The sequence below is a fragment of the Talpa occidentalis genome, unplaced genomic scaffold (genome assembly GCF_014898055.3).
Source record: "Talpa occidentalis isolate TD23 unplaced genomic scaffold, MPIMG_talOcc4v2.1 talOcc4.9, whole genome shotgun sequence".
Lineage (NCBI taxonomy): Eukaryota > Metazoa > Chordata > Mammalia > Eulipotyphla > Talpidae > Talpa > Talpa occidentalis.
The window spans coordinates 51,337,644-51,351,615 of record NW_023605305.1 but is presented as its reverse complement, the minus strand read 5'-3'; positions in this window follow the sequence as shown (position 1 = coordinate 51,351,615).

Below are 13,972 nucleotides of genomic sequence, written 5' to 3'. Positions count from 1 at the left end.
CCAGCCTCTTCCACAGTTTCTTATAAAATGAGCTTTTAGATTATCTTTTAAAAAAATATTATGGTGAGATTGATGTCTTTCACAACCTCCTACACGCAATTTGGTAGTCCAAATTCTCTTAAACCTTTCAATGGTTTGCCATTTTCCAAAAATGTCTGAAATCTTTTAATTTGCAAGTCTGTGATGAGAAAACAGCTATTTAGAGCCTCTGCCTAGGCATTTCACAGTATGACGACCCTATTCACACCCAGAGTCTGGAGATTTAGATAACCCTGTTCTCAGGACTCCAGCTGCCAGTACCCACTTTGCTTTTCTTGGGGTACCTTTTAAAGTAACTACTCAGAATTGAGCCCATTCAAAGTTAGGGACCTTCTCCCCATCACCTTATAAGTAACAGGTGCTTCCTACCCTCCTCGCTGTCTCCTGCTTGCTCATCACCTGAAATGGAGAACTACACTTCCCCTGACTTGTTACCACACCCTTACTCACAATCCCACATGTTCTGAGGTATGCAAGCAATAAATCTTGTGATGTCACTTCCTCTGTTTGAGGTATTAAAAATGTACTATCAAACAAAATGATGACCATGGAGTTTTAATTTCCCCCAAGTGGGAGCTGGTGTGCTGAGGGAGTGACCTGCTGACTCTGTGTAGGAGGCTTGTGCCACTCACTTAGCAGTTCATAATCTGAATAATCTCCAGCTTTGCCAATACCCCCTTCCTCTTTCAGTGCAAAGGATCATCATAAATTGTCTATTGCTGATTTTTCCAGCATTATCTCTGGATCATTCCCACCCTAATTTGTTTCAGTGATACCATAACTTCTCTCTGCTCCTCAAATTTGCCTCTTCTTAATGTATTCATATATGTGTAACATGTGGACCACCCTTCCACTTAGATTTCATTTAATCCTTATTAATTTACATAAATTAGCTCAGATGTCACCCAACCTACAGTATTTTTCCTGACTCTTGAGCTAGTTAGAGGCCCTTCTGTTTTTCCCATAGTGCTCTATATTTTCCTTATCTTGCAAATGATGAAACTATGAAACTAAGTACAAATTATTTGGCACCCTGAAATAATACATACATTATTTGAGGGGAGACATGAAGACTGCTATATTGACCATTTTATCCACAGTACTTAACACAATGTCAAAATGATTATCTTGTAAATGGTTGCAAAAATTCAATGAAATCTCAGGAAAGAGAAAGGGATGTAGATTTGGAAGTCATTAGGACATGAATAGTGTCATTAAACTTAGAAGCTACTTTCTAACATCTTTTATCACCTATTCCATGGGAAAAAAAAGTAACTTAGAATGAGTATATTTCCCAGATTTCCAAAGCAGCTAGGTGTAACCATATGATTAAGTCATTTTCAGTGTTAAGTAGAACAAGTTTCCTGTTTCAGCTTCAGACAATCTGACTGAGGAATGTGGAGTGCTACTCAATGTGCCTCCTCCTCTGAAATGTAGAGGAGAAAATTGTAGCTAAAGCAGCTAAAATAGTGACCTTGGAAACAAAGCCCCGGCAATGAAGAAAACAGCATTGGGAGCAGAACTTTCTTAACACTTAGCGGCTGCCTATCTATCTGAATCTTTTGGTAAGACAAATATTCAAGTTATTATACTAAATCCAATATGATTTTCAAGTCATGTCTTATTCAAAATAAACATGATTTCTAAACTCAGGGAAGTAGATGATATTACTCAATGACAATGTATCAATTAAATTTAAAAATTAAAAAAAAAAAAAGGGCAGCATTTTGTAGAGAGAGTTGAAGAGATTTGACCAATGAAATGACCCAGGGAGTTTTCAGCAAAATACTTCTTTCAGGCCTAGGTGAGAATCTCCCTTTTAGTCTGTAAAGTGACTTTCCATACTCCCAAGTGAGTTTGTTCCTGTATCATAGCCTCTATCATATTGTCATTCCACTGTCCATCACTGTCTCTGATGCTACCGTGAAAATGAGTTCCTTAAAATCAGATGTATGAATCATTCTTTTGCTACTATAGAACATAATATCAGCTTTATAGAGACTATCAATAAATATTCAGTAGATAAATGAAAACATAAAATTCTTCACCTTTATGGGCCTCCCCTGGTGGTGCAGCGGTTGAGCGCTGGGCTGTAAAGCTGCCCGCAGTCTCTGCAGCGCCAGTTAGGATCCCCGGCCACAGGTGAGGGTCCCACATGGCCTGCAGACCTCTCCTGCCGCCTGCTGCTCCCCTCAGCAGTGTGTTTTGTCAGTCTGTCTGTTCTGTTCCCTGCTCTGGCTCTGGTGAATTCTCTCACCTCCCGCGCTTCTGACTGTACTCAGTGCTTGTATAAATAAAAAAATTAAAAAAAAAAATCTTTACCTTTTCTTCCAATGCCAGTACCATTCCGATAATCCAAAGTGAAATAGAGATAATTTTACAGATGGCATTCCCTTAAGTTAGAAAGGCAACCGGCATCAATGAGTTCTGGATAACACAAACAACCACATAATTCATTTGTTTGTATTACTTTACTGTCTCAAAGTCAGTATCATTATTCCCATTTTTTATTGATTCAATGGTGTCTTACACTATGCCATGGCCCAACAATTCCTTTCAGATCACTTCAGTCTTCTCACACACACATGTTTATGCAGAAATAAGAGTCATGATAACACCAAAAAATCAATATAACTCCTGGAAAATGGATATGGAAGGCGGGAACAAAGATAGCATTAACATCTTTTATCTGAAATCAGTTTAGTGCATCTTAATGCTCAGAATTTTTTATCCTTATTCAAATGAAAATTCCTCAAAATGTGCTGTCTCCACTTGCAGAACAAATCATTATAGAGAAGTGTATGATATCTATTCACATCTAGCATATATTTTAAATTTCAAGACATGTGTCAGTATGAATGTATTTTTTCTTTTCCTTTATAAATTATTTTAAAATGTTAAATCAAGTTTGAACCATAAGCATCATACAAATGTCTTTGTACTGCCTAATAAATTATGCTAGCTGAACTTTTTTCTTAAATTATTTTTAATAAGTAAGGAATCTAAATGGAAATGAATCATATGCTTGCACCATTGCTGTCAAAATGAGTTTGCATAAAAAGAATATGTATTAATATTGCATAGAAAGACCTTTAGGAAATAAAGAATATGGTTACAGTATTTATGAAAAGAATAATTTTCTGAGTTAAATCTTAGAGTTTTATGTTCTTTCATCCTTTTACATTAAATACTACAAAATTAAAAATGCCAAAATGAAAATGCTCATATTAAAATATTGTATATAACATTTTTAAAAAAAACCTATCTTGGGCCTCCCCGGTGGCGCAGCGGTTGAGCGCTGGGTTGCGAAGCTGCCCGCAGCCTCTGCAGAGCAGGTTCGATCCCCGGCTGCTCCCCGGCCACCAGAGGAGGGTCCCACATGGCGCGCAGACCTCTCCTGCCGCCCCGCTGCTCCCCTCAGCAGTGTACTTCGGTCCTTCTGCCTGCTCTGCCCCCCGCTCTGGCTCTGGTGAATTCTCTCACCCTCCCGCGCTTCTGACTGTACCCAGTGCTTATATAAATAAATAAATAAATCTAAATAAATAAAGTCTAGAGGCTTAATTATAAAAAAAAAAAAAAAAAAAAACCTTTCTTTCATATTTCGTAGTTTTTTTTCTCAATCCTTCCTCATCCCCTCTGAATGGATCAAAAGCAGAATAAGTTTTCTTTGTGGTATTCCTTGTATTTTTCCAGTCTTTTGGGTTCAAATCCCACTCTTCACACTAGAGAGAATGAACAAAATGTCAAAACATGTCAGTTCTCTTTCTTATTACATTGTTTCAGCATTTCCCAAACTTTCCAAACTTCCATTTTCTATAATGTAAAACTGTTTCCAGTGAGATCATAATGGAAAATTGTGCCATTTAATGTATTTGATGGGTATATATCTAAGAAGTACTATTATTATGGTAGCAGACTTCTCTGAGTAGACAGTTTGGGGTAAGCTGCTCTAGGGGTTCATTAGAAAAAACAGTGACAAAAAAAACATTAGACCCATGCTCAAAAACCTAATATTCAAGTGACATCAAGGGAAGTGGGAGAAGATGAAGCTGCAGGATGTGGTCAACATATCCAATCAACTTTTGAGCCCTTAAGAATGATTAGAATCTACTATTTTGGAAATATACAGCCTATTCAAATACTCCCAGCATCCAGGAAAATAATATTTGATGAAGAAAGTGTCTGGTAACATTCAATGAATTTAAGGTTTTGTACAGCAGCTACCAGCCCAGCCCCATCCCCACAGCAGGCAATGTGTAAATTGAAGAGGAAATAAGGACAATGTTTTCCAAAAATTTGAGATATGCATTTTGATCTTCTCAGGGCATACTAGAGGTACTAACATAGAGGCTGATTATTTTTTCAACATCATTGGGCTGAAAGTTTTCCAGGTAGCATTTGTCAAAGGAATTTAAAGAGATAGGTCTTTTTTTTTTTTTTTTTTTCCTAATTGGGTTCAGACAATCAAAGAAATCTTGGTCAGATTATTGACTGTCATTGTGGTACTGAAATGGACCTCAGTTAATATAGATGCAAGGGACACAGTCTTTAAAAATTAGTTTGGAAAAGTCATTAAACAAATGGTCAACTACAGCCCTAAACAGAAAAAAAGATAATAGTTCCTGGGAACCTGGGATAATTCTGATATTCAGAGCTAACATGCTATCATACTTAAAATGCCCAGTTGTTAACAAAAATTTACAACACGTAGAAAGTCAGGAACGTACAACTATTTCATAGGATCAAAAAAAGGACATAACTAACCCCTGGAGAAGTCCAGACATTTTTCTTGGATTTACAAGAAAAATACTTTAAGTGTGTTAAGAATGTCTCAAAAATTAAATGTACCAGGGAGCCTCCCCTCCCCAGTGGCACAGCCTGTTGTGTGTTGTGCTGTGATGCTGTCCACAGCCTCTGCAGCACAGGTGTGATTCCCGGCCAGCCAGGGAGATACCCACATGGTGCAGCAGACCTCTCCTGTCTTGCCCACTGCTCCCCTCAGCAGTGTATTTCGGTCAGTCTGCCTGTTTTGCTCCCTGCTCTGTCTCACCCTCCAGCATGTCTGGCCTGTACCCCAGCTCTTGTATAAAAATAAATAAATCTTTAAAAAAAATTAAATGTACAAGATGTTCCTTTTGGGGTGATAACTTTTTTTTAAGTTAGAGAGTAGAGGTGGTTGCACAACAATGTGCATGTCATGCCATTGAATTTATTAATTATATGCTATGCAAATTTCACCCACCCCAACCCAAACAAATAAAACCTGGTATCCACTATAGTGGAATAAAGTATTTATACTAAAAATTGAATTAAAAGCAACCACACTGGAAAGATTACATTGTGAATAATATGAATTAAAAAGAATTCATACAAATTGAAAAAATGGGTAAAAATATCGATAGCTAATTATGAAGGAAGACAAGTGATCAATATTATGAAAACCTGTCAAATTCATATATATGTAAGATATATATATAAAAGACCTGTCAAATTCATATATATGTAAGATATATATATAAAAGATATATATATATATATATATATATATATATAAGTCTATCAAGAACTACTGAATGGAGGTTTTATAAAAAAATATGCCCTCACATATTACTTATAAAAAATATTTTGGGGGCCTCCCCGGTGGCGCAGCGGTTGAGCTCTGGGTTGCGAAGCTGCAGCGCCGGTTCGATGCCCGGCTGCTCCCAGGCCACCAGAGGAGGGTCCCACATGGCGCGCAGACCTCTCCTGCCGCCCGCTGCTCCCCTCAGCAGTGTACTTCGGTCCTTCTGCCTGCTCTGCTCCCCTCTCTGGCTCTGGTAAATTCTCTCACCCTCCCGCGCTTCTGACTGTACCCAGTGCTTATATAAATAAATAAATAAATCTTTAAAAAAATTATTTTGGGGACAAATTTAGAAAATAATATTAAAAAATACATTAATTTTTTTCAAAATATTCATAACCTTTGTCTTAGCAATTCATTTGTAGCATTTTTTTTCTTTTTCTTTTTCTTTGATTCCTTTTCTTCCAATTATATTTATTGAGATAAAGTTGGTTTATATCATTGTACCTGATTTGGGTCTTCTAAGTTCAAACCTCTACAAGTGTATATTTCTATGTCATGCCCACCATCAGTATCCCAATAATTCTCTACCATATTCCTTTAGTCCCCCTCCTTCCCTAGGTTTAGATTTTAAATGGATGAAATACTCAGAAGTTTGGACAAAGAATTGCATGAAAGGCAACTTAACATTGTTATTTGTAAGCTATTTATAAATTACTTATTGGTATAGTTAAATTATGTTTTTAGGTGTGATATGAAGTTATTAAAAACTGTTTATGAACTTTTTAAATATTAATATTATGCCAAGTAAAACATACCTATACAAAATTTGACTTCAAGTGTATGCTAATATACCTTTAGTATTTCAGATTTTAGCTATAAACATGTTTGCGTGCATAGAAAAATGCATAAAAATATCAAGTGTTTATAATTAGTGTTATAACAGTTTTTTTGTGTTATTCGTTATTGTTTTATGTGTTTTCAAAAATATTTTACAATGACCTTTATTACTTCCAAGATAAAAAATAATAATTTACAATATTTTCAAAACAAACATAAAGGCAGTTTCTGGCATCCAAAAATGGCAAAGGAGGTTATATCACACTAAACCTCCTGATGAGAAACATTAAAATCTCTGGACAAAATATGGAAAACAATTAACTAAAACAACTGTAGAATGAAAAACAGCAAGCAGACATTAGAGGAGATTCAATCCTTGAAAGGAGGAACATATAGGGGGACAAATGCATAATTATATAGTTTTCCCCTGAAAATAGTCTCACAATTATGTGGCCATCAGATAGAATTGAAATAGAGTTATCTCTTTAACTGTCAAAAGATATAATTTTGGAGTCCAACAGAAGATTAAGGAAGAAAATATCATTACAATAGGAACAAAAGAGTAAGAGCTCCAAAATACAGACAGAGACTCCCCTAAAATCCTTGGTAGCCCACTAAATAATGCTTTTACTTGACAAGAATCCGAGGAATCAAGGAAGAAACAAGTAGAGGACTAATAATCAATAAATCGCTACCAGCTGCTGTCTATTGTGGAAAAGACATGGATTGGAGATTGAGTGTCCCACATTAGAGAGGCTAGCTAACAAGTTAGGTTTTACACTAATTCCAGAGGCCACATGTAAGAAGTAACTCAAGTCTATTAACTAAGGAATTCACCTTATAAATAAAAATATAGATAAAATTTGAATAAAATAACCAACCCACAAATCTAAAAAGCTCAGCAAATAACAAGACATGGAGATTAAAATGACAACCACACTAAAAGATACATAAAAGATGCAAATTGTCAACAAAAGCAAGCTGGTGTAGCTATGTATTAATGTTAAATAATGAAGACTTCAAGGGAAAGCCTATGATAAGGCAATGTTTTTGCCAGTGACCTAGGGACATTTCATAATGATGAAAGAGCATGTTGATAAAGAAATACAGTAGAAGTTTTGTTTAAAATATATGCATGGAAGGAAACTAAACTTACCTCTTCCTAGGGAGACATGATAAATTGATAGCTACAGATGGAATGATGGAATGATTTCGTAAGGAAGGAAGCCTGAAAACTAGACAAATAGATATCTCAAAACAAAGGATAAACGCACAGCACCAGGACAGAGGAAGACAGATATAAGCTGTTTCCAAGCAAGATACTCCTCCATGGGTGTGGAGATTTACAGTTGCACAGATCCTGAGGTGTGGACATTCTCCCTGGGGTGTGAAGGGAGGGTGCTGCCCTGCATCAGACACCTGAACTTTTTGATTGTGCACAAAGAAGAGCCATTGAGAGTTAGTGGGAAAAACACCCAGAAGAATCTATGAAATATTCTTAGATCAGAAATAGAGAATCTACCATTAAAGAACCCACGCACTCAAACAACCAGAGGCCCGTGCAGTAAGAATTTTGAAATGCACCTGAATCATAAGTGAAGGAAGTTCATTCAGCACTTTCATAGCATCTGCTGTAATGAAGTATGGATAAAGGTGTGTGTGTAAAAGTCTATTAGCAAAGTGAGGAAATCATAATCTTTATCACGTCTGTGTAGAAAGTTTTGGCAATAAGTTTATCTCCTATTATGAATGGATTTCAATATTACCATAATCAATACTTTCAGCACCTCATGCACTTGATTAAAGTCTTATTGCATATTTGTGTGCAGTCTTCAAAATGGTTTTCTCCAGATTTCTAGACTCTCATTTTCATGAAGAATAGATGTTACGAAGAGGTAACCTGTTGACATGCTAATAATATATTTTCTAGCTTCAAAACATCCTAATTTAGGAGAATGACAAAAAGTATAAATACACTCTCAAGCATTTTCCTGAGATTGCTAGGGTTTCCCGAAGGTTTATCCATACCACTGATGAAGCCAAGGTTAATTTTCTAATCCTCCAGGCCTCCTAAATTCTCTTCACCAAAGGAACTCTGCTTTGTTGTGTTTTATATTGGGGCTTCTCAAGAGAATTTGACTAATAAAGTATAGTTTTAAAAATAAAAGCTATCTGTCCCTATAAGTAAAATAGATCAGATGTTGCCAGAGGTGATGGTGGGAAGGCAGAACTGATTGCCAAGGAGGAAAAGCAACTTTCATGGTTTATTGTAACATTCTATATCCTGATTGTGGTTGTACTTAAATAACTGCACATTTTTTCAAAATTTATGGAGTTGCACGTCTAAAAACTGAAAAAAAAATCATGTGAATCTAAAATATGAAAGCTTGATTAAAGCAGATACTCTGCATTCTGGGGCGAGTCTTCCTAAGAAGTTATATATGATGAGCCTCCCTGGTGGTGCAAGGGGTTGAGCACAGCGCTGTGAAGCTGTCCACTGCCTCTGCAGCGTGGTTTGATTTTCGGCTGGTTAAGGAGATACCCACATCGTGGGGCAAACCTCTCCTGTCTCACCCGCTGCTCCCCTCAGCAATGTACTTCAGTCAGTATGCCAGTTCTGTACCCCACACTGCCTCTGGTGAATCCTCCCACCTCCCGAACCTCTGGCCCGTACCCCAGTTCTTGTAATCATAAATAAATCTTAAAAAAAAATAAGTTATATAGGGCCTCCCTGGTGGCTCAAGGGGTTAAGACACAACCTATGAAGCTATCCACAGCCACTGCAGCAGGAGTTCGATCCCCAGTAAGGGAGCCACCCACATGGCGCAGCAGACCTCTCCTGCCTCGCCCGCTGCTCCCTTCAGCAGTGTACTTCAGTCAATCTGCCTGTTCTGTTCCCTACTCTGTCTCTGGTGAATCCTCACAGCCCCCACACCTCTGGCCTCTAGCCAAGTTCTTGTATGCATAAATAAATCAATCTTAAAAAAAAGAATTTATATATGAAATGTCAGATGTTTATTTTCATCATCCCCTTTCAGCCTGGACAATTATTATGATAGCAAAATATACAGGGCTGAGAGTGAAAGAGTATATACCACATATATACATGGATGCATATCTAGATATCTCTCCTTTTAAAATGTAAACACATGAGTAAATGAATAAGTAAACAAGTAAAGACTTCCCCTAAATGTCACTTAGTGTTTCCTCGCTCTTACAATTAATAGAAAAATACATTGAATGAGATTGAAAAAATTGCTGCCTCCAATTTCTTCTACCTAATCACAGCTTAATTAATCAAATATAGCTTTTTTTTACGTTATTTTAATTCCATATGGTCAGATAGCATTCTTTTAAATTTTCAAAAATTATTTTAATTATAGTAAGTCTGTTAACAGATTCATTTTATTGTCTAGATTGTGTTATGTGTGTGACGTACTTTTGAGAAGAAAACATGTATTCTGTTATAGTGTAGTGGTTTGTAATTGTCAAGCAAATCAATTTGGTTGATGACGTTAGTCAGGCCTTGGATGTCCCTCAATTTATGATGGGGCTACATCTCAACATACCCAACAATGGTTATTATTATTATTATTATATTTTTTTTTGGTGTAATAGATCTGCCAGTAGGTCTTCTTCAGGGAGTGTTTGCACTGGTTTATTTGTTTCCTTTGAATTTTTTTGCTTGGAAACTGAATGTTTGTGGTCAATTATGTGTTAAACCTGAAAATCAGATTCTCCCTTTTCATCAGGTTTCGCTGTTCATTATTTTTCATTGTAGTCTGCTTCTGTGCTAAAAATGTTAGCTAAGACGGAATGTGAGGTATTGTCAGGTTTTTCTGTCTGTACCTTTGCCTGGGTATGCAAAATCTCTTACTAGATTTGTTTATGTAGATGCTTTTGAAATCTTTCTTTAAAAATATTTTAATATATATTTTACTTATTCTTTTTTAATTAGGTAATATTGGGATACTCCCATCAGGTATTACCAACATAGTGCACCCACAACCAACTCACACATTTTCCACCACCACAGCCCATTGTGCTTCCTTCCCTCTTTGTTCTTGTCCCTTAACCCTTCCCACCCTGGTTCTTCAGTTCTGTAGTTAGCGATCAGGGGTTAGTTTTGCAGCTTGTCTTTATCTGCTCTTAGTTACTTTATAATCTACATGTTCACTTGGTATTCATCTTTCTCTTTTTGACTTATTTCACTTTGCATTACCCCTTTAAGCTCCTTTCATATCTAGCTCTCAAATGCAAATGTAGGGAGTAGGTATAAAGTTTACTGGCCCTTTCAGTCCTGGAAATCACAAACTATGCTCCTAAGGAGTGGGAATTCCAACAATAGAGGCAGCACACTGGACTTGTCTTAAATTTTGTGATCAGAAAACATAATCAGTAATCAGAGCACAGATATCAGATGTTTGGAATACAGGTTCCTTGTCAACTCTAGCTGCTATAAGCCTGGTATAACTTGCTTAAGGAACTTGTTGCAGCTGCCTGCTGTGGGTCTAGTGGTGGAATCTAGGTAGCTGCTGCTGTGCAAAGAGCTGAAATTGATGAAAATTAACCTCAAGTTATCTTCCAGCCTACCCCCAGAAAATACAAATCTTCCACAGACTCCAGAGTTACAAAATTGTCAGTGCAATTATTAGCTAGGTGGAAGAAAGATTCCTGGTGCTTCCCACTCCACCATCTTCCCAGAATTCTCTGTTAGATAAATGATGTTTGTATTTTGTTCAGAATTTTTAGTTATAATAAGCAGGAAAAATAGGTTATGGGCTTATTTAATCATTGCCAGAATCAGAATCTTAAGCAATTGTTTTAAACCACGTGTGTGTAACTTTGATTGAAATAAATAAAAATAAATAATCTAATTTGATTTTCTGCCAAACAATTTTCTAAAGTAGAAATCTAATGTAACTGTACAAATAAATATAAATTTATTGTTTAGTTCATCAGCCAGTATTATCAAATTTATTATGTATTGGGGCAAAGATGTACATTTGTCCTCTATATTAGATTTATGCAAAAATTTCTATTCATAAATAAGTTATTATTTAAATCAAGTTTTCCCAAAGTGTCAAATATATTTAAGTAATTACTTTAATAACTATAAGAAATTCTGTGTTAGACAAAATTAAGCATATTATTCTGGAACCTCCAGTGAATAGTCCAGAGGGCAATATATTTTATCATGTAATTTTTTTTCCTACATATCATCTCAATAGTCTAGAGTTCTAGAAAACCATTTTTAAAGGCCTTCTTAATTATCCATCTGTATTAATATTAACTAATAGTCATATCAGAAAATTATTTCATGGAATTACTTAGGAGATTAGTTGGCTCATAGGATTGAGGGAAGCACAGTTAAAAAGGAAATAATTCTACTTTGGTATTAAGCTGGAATTGGACTAGCAGGAGACATTAGTTTTACGATGAAAGCCTACAAAAAAAGTGAAGAGAAGTTTTACTATATTTACATCAAAATAATTCTGAATTCAAAGAGTGGTAGACAGTTCTGTGTAGGAAGAGGAATATCTTTATTGGCTTGACTGGGATGATTTTTGCTTTACGCAGCAATTTGTGATGGTTGGCAAAAATATTGTTGTAAAACAACTATATTTAAGTAAATTATTTATGTACTATGTACTAAAAGGAAAATTAATATAATAGGAGTTGTATTCTTTTAACATTTTTCTGATAGGCTGTGATCTTATCATGGTATATACTCTTCTAAATAATGTGAAGGCAGAATGCTCACTAACCTTAAGCTGTACACTTGTCATTCTCATTTTCATGTGCATCATACATTACTTGCACACTTGCACTAAGCAGAAGTAATCAGTACCAAATATAAATGGCAGAATACTTACAAGTGTTTTGGGAACTGAGTTCTAAATTTCCTTGACTTAAATCTATAAAATCAGACTAAAAACGTCTTCTGTGCACTTCGATATTTAATTATCTAAAAGCACAGAAACATATTATCATCCTGAAAATGTTTTATTATAAAAATTCATATAAGTAATGTATGTTTTTAAATTACAAAGCTCTCTTCCAATCTTGTTTTCATAATGAAATTTATTTAAGTCTAATATAAGCATAATGTAGAGTAATGTGTCTTCTGTACCACAAAATGAATGTGGAGAATAAATTCATTATTTCTTCTTCAGCAGATCTCTTTTTAATCTTGGAGCTACAGACAGTGTAATTTTTTTTCTCTGACTATGCTGATGAGAATTCTAAACTAATTTTCAGTAAAATGAGAAGTCTTTAAAAATATGGTTTTATCATATTCTGCAGACTTCTTAACTTCTCAAGTAGCTCCCTTTACTCCCAGCCTTAATTTTAACATAACATTGTTTGTCCTTCATTATCAAATATGAGATTGTATATGTACATATTTAAATCTCTGAAGAAAGATGTTTTGTAAATGTTTTTATCTGATACATTTTTTACCTTGCATCTCCAATTTTACATTAATTTATACATTAATATTTATAAATGGAAGATTGTAATTATTGAAGTAAAAACTTCTCTTTGATTAAGTGAAAATTTCACTGACAATGCAATCTAATCTCTTTTTTTTTGGTAGGACAAATCATTTTCAATGGTCTAGAAACTAGGTTGTTTAAAATTAATCCATATGGCAATAAAAGTTTCTATAGAGGAGGGAAATAGTTGCATATGTTTTAGAGAGTTGATTCAGAGAACAAATCCAAAATAAAAACAAAGTTTATGTCTTTCAAAATGTTCTTTTTCTTATTTAGCATTTTTATTTCTTTAGCATAGCAATTTCTTAAATCTTTTTAATTTTCCAACATGAACTTTTTTTTTGTTTTGCTTTTTACGCTGTTTTGTTTTCCTTTATCATAGGGGTTTCATAATAGTTGATTAAAGTATTAGATGATTAAGAAATTGAGGTGTGAAGTGTCAGACTTGCACAATGAAAAATTTCATCAGGAGTCAGACTGGAATTGACGTCATTTTATCCTTTTGATGGGTTCGAGGGCTTTCCTGCTTTGCCTAAGTCTTTGGGACTAGATAGGTTTACAACCAGACATATCTCATGAGCAAATTTAGAATGATATAAGACTAAACTTCAAATGTATTCCAAACACAAGTTTGTATGTATACATTGTTCTTGGCATCTCACACTTCTGAACTGTTCAGTAGAAATACATTTAAAAAGTAGGAAATAATCAGTTATTTAACATTTATTGATTATAAAATTTTCTTTTAACAAAGATTTTTTGAAATAAAAAAATCATTATTCTCTTTTTGATTGCTGATAAAAGTATCAAGTACCAAAAAGCTATAAAATCAATTGCAAATTTATGAAAAATACACACTTCATTTAAAAATTGTTTTTGAATGTCATGGTGTGTTCCTAAAATGTAGTTTGATGAGTTTTGACAGATATATCCAGTTGTAAGTTCATATTGTATTAAAATGTAAAATATTTTGATTATCCCCCAAATTACATTCTTTGTATATTCTTTTAGTCCCTTCTCCATTCCCACAATTCCT